Source organism: Carlito syrichta, unplaced genomic scaffold (assembly GCF_000164805.1).
Source record: "Carlito syrichta isolate Samal-C Ts95f unplaced genomic scaffold, Tarsius_syrichta-2.0.1 Scaffold303092, whole genome shotgun sequence".
NCBI classification, from domain to species: Eukaryota; Metazoa; Chordata; class Mammalia; order Primates; family Tarsiidae; genus Carlito; species Carlito syrichta.
This window is the reverse complement of record NW_007247188.1, coordinates 180,548-189,819: the sequence shown is the minus strand read 5'-3', so window position 1 is coordinate 189,819 and position 9,272 is coordinate 180,548.

The following is a 9,272-nucleotide window of genomic DNA, read 5'->3' as shown; positions in this document are numbered from 1 at the left end:
CCCCAGCTGATTTTTTTTGATTTATTGTAGAGATGAGGTCTCACTGCCCAGGCGGGTCTCGAACCCGCGGGCTCAGGCAATTCACTCACCTCAGCCTCCCAAAGGCGCGGGATTACAGGCTGAGCCACCGAGCCCGGCTCAGCAAGGGTTATTTTTAAAAAACAAACCTAAATGATAAAGATGGCCACTCATTTTGTTGCCAATTTTGATTGATTAAGATAATGGTTTAGGATAAAAATAAATTATCTCTTTTATACTGCATTTGTGAAAAATAAAGGATTAGGATAATAATTTCCTCCCCAAACTATAAACACAGAAGGTCATTATATATCCATCTGGAACTTAGGAATAAATATGAAATCATATATTCTCCTTGACTGCAAAGAAAAAGAAATACTTTCTAACCCATCCCAAATTCTTGACTGTTTCAAGAGCCATCCAGTTGCTGTCAACATATATTCTGCTTTCATAGTGGGACTCTAATGACATATCCTCAAAAATGTACTCTCTGAATTCAGGCATTTTGTGGCTATTCTTTAGAATTATTAGGCAAAGACAACAGCTGTTTTGTTTAGATTAAAAATGATTTTCATATACAATAAAAGTGGTGAACTAAGATTTCTTAATAGTGAGTTTCTGCATCTATTTTTATCAGTCAAGATTGATTTACCATTTTCTTTTCTTTTTAGGGTTTGGTATCAAGTTTATGCTGGCACTGCTAAACAAGTTAGAAGTTCTCTCTCTGTCTCTATCTCTAACTCTATTTTTTCTCAGATCTTTCCTATTCTCTGGACATGTTTGCTAAGATTGATGATATAGCTCTTTCTTAAATATTTGGTAGAATTCATTAGGGAAGCTCTCTGTGCCTAAAGTTTTCTTTGTGGGAAAATTTAAACTATGAGATAAAATTTCTTTATTAGTAATATAATTATTCATATTTTGGATATTTCTGTTTTATTTCTGTACATTTATTTTTTCAGAAATGTTAATTTTACCTAATCCTTTAAATATTTTGGCATACAGTTGTTTATAATGTCGTGTTGTGATCTTTTTGACATCTGCAGGATCTATAGTAATATTCCCCTTTTCATTACTGGTTTTATTTTATTTTATTTATTTTTTTTAAGTTGGAGTCTCACTCTGTCACCCAGACTGGAGTGCAGTGGCCGCTCCTGGCCACTGCAGCCTCGACTTGCTGGGCTCCAGCAATCCTTCCCAGTAACTGGAACTATAGGTGCGTGCTATCATGCCCGGCTAATTTTTTTGATTTATTGTAGAGATGAGGTCTTACCAAGTTGCCCAGGCAGGTCTCGAACCTGCGGGCTTAGGCAATCCACTCACCTCAGCCTCCCAAAGCACTGGGATTACAGGCTGAGACACCCAGCTTCATTACTGGTTTTATTGTCACCTCTCATTTTTCCTGACTAGACTTGGAAGTAGTTTATTAATTATATTAGCCTTTTCAAGGCTAACTTTTGATGTTTTCGTTTCTGCTTTTTAAAAATATTTTCTATTTTACTAATTTCTGCTCACTTTAATTTCTTCTTCATCTTTTCACACTTCAGTATGCAACAGAAGTGCTTTAAACATACTTTTTGCTTCCATTTCTTCACATAAAGTGTATATATATGTGTGTGTGTGTGTGTGTGTGTGTATACAGAGACATATAAATATATATCTATAATATATATAATATAAATAAATAAATAAATAAATATATATATATATATATATATATATAGAGAGAGAGAGAGAGAGAGAGAGAGAGAGAGGCTGACTATATATATTTGCAGTTACTTCATGGTAATACAGTATATAGAAATATTCCATACTTTTTAAGTGTCTTTTGATGAACACAAATTCCTAATTTTAATGAGCTCTAATTTATCAATATTTTCTTTTTTTATCCTTTTAAAGAAGATATAGGCTAATTCAAGATCATGAAGATGTATTCCTATGTTATCTTCTAGAACATTGCTATCCAATAGATCTTTCTGACTTGTTGAAAATTTTATCTACATATATAGGACATGTGGCTACTGGGCACTGAAATGTGACTGGTGAAACTGGGGGACTAAATTTTTAATATTACTAATTTTGACAAATATAAGTTTAAATTTAAATAATCACATCTGGTTAGTGGTTGCTGTCGTTTCAGAAGCTTTCTTATTTTAATATTTAGATCTTAAATCACCCGAAATTGTTTTTGAATGTAATATAATGCAGGAGTCAAAAATTTTTTCCATGTGTAAATCCAGTTGGATTATCTCTATACATAGTACTATTGACTAAAAAGACCGCCTCTTTCTCACTACTACTTTGTAATGCTACTTTTGTTATCAACAAAATGTCTTATAAATTTGTTCTGTTTCTGGACTATATTTTGTTTTGTTGGTCTATTTGTCTATTCTTGTGCCAATACCATTCTGTAAATACAGTAGGTTTGAATTTGTATTATGTGTGTGTTTTCCCACTTTTTTCTGCTTAAAGATCAACTTAGCTAGTAGCTTTTAATTTGTATTAATATACAAAACATTATGTTCTTCCACTTTGTTCTTCTGCTTCAAGAGCAACTTAGCTGTTTTTGGCTCTTTTCATTTCTATAGAAATAGCATCAACTTGTCAATTTCTACAAAAAAATCCCTGCTTTGTTTTTAAATTCACTACACTGAATTTATAGAAAATATGGGATATGTTGACAATATTTTATTTGGATTTTTATTGAATCTATAAAAATATGAGGTTTATTGATATATTGACAATATTGAGACATCTGATCTATTAACAAGGTATATTCTTCCATTTATTTAATTTGTTATTATTATTATTATTATTGCTATTATTATTATTGAGTCAAGGTCTCACTTGCTGCCCAGACTGGAGTGCAGCGATGTGATCACAGCTCACCATAGCCTCGATCTCCTGGGCTCAGGTAATTCTTCAGTCTCAGCCTACCGAGTAGCTGGGACTACAGGCACACTCCACCACATCCAGTTAATTTTTTAAAAAAATTTTTTGCAGAGGTGAGATCTTTCTATGTTGCCCAGGCTGGTCTTGAACTCCTGGGCTCAAGCAATTTTGTCTCAGCCTCCCTAAGTGCTGGAATTCTAGGCATGGGCCACCACGCCTGGCCAGAGAAGTGTTACTTGTTTTTCAATTCTTTGGAAGAGTTTGTCTTAGTCCACTTGGGCTCCTATAACAAGATACCCATATGCCAAGTGGTTTAAATCAACAGAATTTATTTCTCACAGCTCTGGAGGCTGAGAAGTTGATGACGAAAGCACTTGCATATTCATATCTAGTGAAGGTTCACTTCCTGGTTCATAAAACAGAATAGCACCTTCTTGTTGTGCAAGGAGCATGATAACTCTCTAGAGTCTCCTTTATGAGGGCATTAATCTCATTCATGGGCCAGGCTCAGTGGCTCAGCCTGTAATCCCAGCACTTTGGGAGACCGAGGTGAGCGAATTGCCTGAGCCCACGGGTTCGAGACCTGCCTGGGCAACTTGGCGAGAACTCATCACTACAATAAATCAAAAAATAGCCAGGCGTGGTAGTGCGCGCCTGTACTTCCAGCTACTTGGAAGGCTGAGGCGGAAGGATCGCCGGAGCCCAGCAGGTCGAGGCTGCGATGACTGGGAGCGGCCACTGCACTCCAGTCTGGGTGACGGAGTGAGACTCCAACTCAAAAAAAAGAAAAAGAAAAAAGAAAATAAAAGTATAACCAATAAGTTAATAATGTGGAGACAGTAGGATAAAATGTATTTAATCAATACAAAAGAAGGCAAGAAAGGAGGAAAAAGGCAATTTAGAACAGATGAATTATATAAAAACAAATAGTAAGATGGCAGATTTAGATTCAAGAATATTAGTAATTACAGACTAAACACTCCGGTTAACAAAGATAGACTAGTTGGAAATTAAACAACCATACAGCACTTATTAGGGGCACATCTTCATTAAAAAAATAGAGAAAGGTTGAAAGTAACAGGATGAAAAGAGATGTATATCATGCAAGCACTTACCAAAGGAAACTGTATAGCAGGCTATACAAATAACAGTTATAGTAGACTTTAAGGCAAGAAGCCTTATAGATATTAATACACACATTACATAATGATAAAATACTTAAGTTATTCACCAGGAAGAAAAAACTCATAAATTCCAGTGCAAAAATGTAATCTTTAATTATATTAAGCAAAAATGACTGAACAGACTGAGCAGAAATATAGAAATTCATAACCAGAATGGAAAATTTTTAGCATACTTTGCCCAGAAACAGAAAAAACAAAGAGACTAAAGAAAATCAATAGGGTGCAGAAAATTCAAATAATAGGAATAACAAACTTGTATATGTATGTTGCTAAACATTATCATTTGTGAGATACATCCATATTGTTGTGTATAGCCATACATCATTCACTGTCATTGTTATGTAATATTTCAGGGTGTGAATGATCAATTTCTGTAAAAGTTCTGCATGTTCATGAAAAAGCAGTATTCTGACATTGCTTATTGTATATGCCAATTAAGTCAAGTTTGCTAGTTTTGTTGTTCAAATATTCTATATTCTTTTTGTTTGCTTATTTTATCAGTTACTGAAAGAGTAATGTTAAAGTGTCCAACTATGAATGGTGAATAATTTATTTTTCCTTGGAGTCTGTCCATTTTTTGCTTTATTTAAGTCTATTTTATTTAGATGCTTAATCAAATTTAAATATGCAATATCTTTCTGCTAAATTGAAACTTTTAACATTATTTATTATTTGTCTCTACTTCTGCTGGTGATGAACTATAATTTTTGTTTGCCTAAAATATCATTGTTGATAGCTATTTTTCCCTGGGTATAGAACTCTTGATAAGCATTTATTTCCTTTTGTCACATTAAAGTTATCTCTTTGTTATCTTCTTGGTCCCACTGTTGTCTCATTGTGGTGCTTTATCAGTAATTTCTTATTATCTTTCAGTTTTACTAATTTTGTCTTCTTATGTGTCCAATAAGCTATTAAAAGTATCCCTTGAGTTTTAAATTTTGGTGATTATGTTTTTCATTTTTTAAATTCTTGTTATTACTATACAAATCAGGTTATAATATTTTTTATATTTTATGTTTTCTGTTTCCTAAAAACAGTTTTAAACTTGTCATTTATTTCTTTAAATATATCAAATCTTTATCTGATAATTCCAGTGTGAATCTGAAAGTGAATTTCTGCTGTGTGTTTCAGATGGTTTTGGCTCACAGCTATATATTTTTATGTGTGCCAGGTTTTCTTTAACTTGTGATGGTCCTTGCCCTTAAAATAATGATTGTCAGGATATCTTGGATGGAAGTGATACATTTTTATTTACTTATAAATATTTTATTTATATATTTATTTATATTATTTTATTTATACGTTCAGGATACATTTTTTTTTTTTAAGTTGGAGTCTCACTGTCACTCAGACTGGAGTGCAGTGGCCACTCCCGGCCACTGCAGCCTCGACCTGCTGGGCTCCGGTAATCCTTCCACCTCAACCTTCCAAGTAGCTGGAACTACAGGCACACACTACCACACCCGGCTAATTTTTGATTTATTGTAGAGATGAGGTCTCGTCAAGTTGCCCAAGCAGGTCTGGAACCCATGGACTCAGGCAATCCACTCACCTTGGCCTCCCAAAGTGCTGGGATTACAGGCTAAGCCACCGAGCCCGGCCCAGGATACATTTTTATTTACTTCTGCCAGTGCCTGAATGCTACTGCCTGTAAACCCCTTTAAATAAAAATTCAAGACTTGAGGGTCCTTGGCTATTTAGATTATGTATTCCTAGCTGAAAATATGCAGGACATCCTGTATCTAACCACAAGTTTATGCGTGTATTTTTCATTTTCTGTTTTCCATCTGTCCTTTTTGTTGCCAAATCAAATTTCCCAGCCTTCTCTGGGCCAGAGGGTAGGTGGGTTCAATTTTGATATACCATTACCTAGAGAGTTTAGTCCTTTGGGGTTCCAGTTTAATGTAGTTTGAAGATCCTATAAGACTCCCCATCTTGGGTACATCGTGGTTCTTAGTTTTTGTCTTCCTCACAATTTATGTCCAGGCTTATGTCAAATTCAATATTCTGTTTATTTCTCTAGGTTTAGGTTTCCACCATAATTTGTCCTAGCAGTGCCTCATTATCTTGTCAGATTTTCAATGCTTTTAAGGTAATTGTTTTAATATTTTATCCAGAATATTTAGTTGATTTCAGTAAGATTCAATTTAGGATGCTGTTATCTAATATTCCCATCATACAGGTTTATCACTAGTGGCTAGCATCTAAGTAATTTTGAAATGCTATTATGTATGTCTTAAAAATATTTAAATTACTTTTATCTTGAAAACAACAGTGTTTTTACTTTCCCTAACCCTTGATAGGGAGGTTTATATTGCTTATTATTAATTTTGGAAAAAATATAATTCAGAAATCAGATATACTATGAAATGTTTAGTAATTGAATCAAGAAAGCACATGCTTTCACCTCAGACATTTACATAATCAACCTTTATTAAAGGTAGTATTTGTGACTTTACTTGATATAAAAATTTTCATGTTTCCCTTTTCTAGTCATTCGACTTAACATACATTTTTAGCATAAGTTTTTCGAAACATGGAAATAAGATATCCATATTATTAAAAGATATCTAACAATAAATACATAAACTATCAATTATAATACAATCAAATTCAAGCTACAATTGAAACAAATACTTGCAATTTTGGAAACTAATTTAGTATGATGTGTAGTAGAAGTTTGGGGCAGGCAGGGAAATCTTCAATGTAGGATGTCACATCTTATTACAGTTTTTATATTTGCCAATAGTAAAGAATAAAACGGCAAAAATATCTCATTCAGAAAAAACAATAAACATAAAATATCTAGGAAAAACTTTAATCGAAGTGTGAAAGAAAAGTATGGCCGGGCTCGGTGGCTCAGCCTGTAATCCCGCGCTTGGGGAGGCTGAGGTGCGTGGATTACCTGAGACTGCGGGTTCGAGATCCACCTGGGCAACTTGGCGAGACCTCATTTCTACAATAAATCAAAAAATTAGCCAGGCATAGTAGCGTGCGCCTGTAGTTCCAGCTACTTGGAAGGTTGAGGCGGAAAGATCGCCGGAGCCCAGCAGGTCGAGGCTGCGGTGGCCGGGAACAGCCACTGCACTCCAGTCTGGGCGACAGAGTGAGACTCCAACTCAAAAAAGAAAAAAAAGAAAGAAAAGTATGAAATTTTGTTGAAAAATATTTTAAAATCTTGTATAAATGGGGTGGCATAATATATTACTAGATACAATATTATAAAAGTGTATTTTCCAAATTAGTTGGATTTGGCCTCATGCCAATAAAAATATCCATGGAATTATTATTATTTTACTTTAACATGACTATTTTCTTAACATTTATCCCTAAAAGTAAGCATGCATTAAAAATACTGAAAAAAAATTAAAAATACTGAAAAATTAAAGAGCCGAGACTTCTTAGGTGCTAAGAAGAAACATATTTTCCTGGCTATTTACTATAGAATTCACTTCAGAATTTTCCTGGGTGCAGCAGAAAAACAATATTCTAATCAAGTTTGAATTTTGGGTTCACCCCATTATTTATTCTGTGTATTCTAACAGTAATTATCAGGTTATTTTGCCTTGGAACAACTTAGCAAGTTTGAGCATTTACAGGGAAAAATGCTGAGTTTTTTCTTCAATTTTTGTATTTTACAAGTCTGTCAAAACCCTGCAGTAATCTTGGCTAATTTCCCCCATTATTGTAAAAGAAGTTATTAGAACCATCCTTATTTATCTTAACTGTCTGCTCCATATATATAGTTCCTATAATTCCAGAAACATCTCAGAAATCCACAGAGAAATCCAAGATCAGAAGAAACAAATCAATTTTTGTGTTTAAAGATTTTGTTTTCTGTTTACAACATCAATAGTTTGTTTTATATCTAAAATAATGCAAAAATATTACATAGAAACTGTGAATACCCAATATATTAAATAATCTAAATTTATGTGAGTAGCTCTATTCAGTTAAGAAAAGGGAATTTCCATTTTTATATTCCTTTTGTCTTTTAAGGTAAACAAGCACCTCCAGATAAGTTGGTCAGAATGAAAGAAATAAAAGATCAGTTTCCACATTGGTTTAAGAATCTTAAATTTTTGTGATTTCCATAAGATATCTGATTTATCTTTATCAACTTTATTAAAGTATAGTTAACTTAATATAAACTATATTCATTTAAATTATTTAGCTTAATGAGTTTTGACAGTTGCATACACTCTTAAAATCACCACTACCTTGAAGATACAGAAACTTTTCATTACTTCCAAAAGCTTTCTGTTTTCCTTTTACAGTCATTCTCCCTATGTCCTGGGCTCTAGGGAACCATTGTTCTGCTTTCTGTCATTATAGATTAATTGCATTTTCTAGAATAATATATGAGTGGAATTGATGAGTATGAACTTTTTGTGTGTTTACTTTCACTCAGGATAATTATTTTGAGGTTCATTCATGTTGTGTATATTCTGTAGTTCATCTTTTTATTGCTGAGTAGAATTCTATTGTATACCATAATCCAGTCACTTAAGGATGGAACATTGAGTTGTGTCCGATTTTTGGCTTTTGTGTATTAGACTTTTATATACACTCGTGTACAAGTCTTTGTGTTGATATATGTTATTTCTCTTTTATTTCTCTCATACCTGTGAGTAGACGGGTTAGGTTCCATGGTGAGTATATGTCTTAGGAAACTGACAAACTTCAAAGTATTTGCACCATTTTACATTTTCACCAGCAATGTATGGTCAGATGGTGCCACATCCTCACAAAAACTCAGTATTGCCAATTTTTCATGTGCTTCTGTCTATTTATATATGATCTTTAATGAAGTGTGTTCAAATAATTTGCTTATTTTTATTTTTATTTTTTTTGAGTTGGAATCTCACTCTGTTGCCCAGGCTGGAGTGCAGAGGCACGCTCATGGCCACCGCAGCCTCAACCTGCTGGGCTCAGGCGATCCTTCCATCTCAGCCATTCAAGCAACTGGAACTACAGGCATGTGCCACCACTCCCGGCTAATTTTTTTTTATTTATTGTAAAGACGAAATCTCCGCAAATTGCCCAGTCTGGTTTTGAACCCCTGGGCTCAGGCAATCCTCTCACCTTTGCCTCCCAAAGTGCTGGGATTACAGGCATGAGCCACCGTGCTCAGTATAATTTGCTTTTTAAAAATTGGTTTTCTTGTTATATTATTAC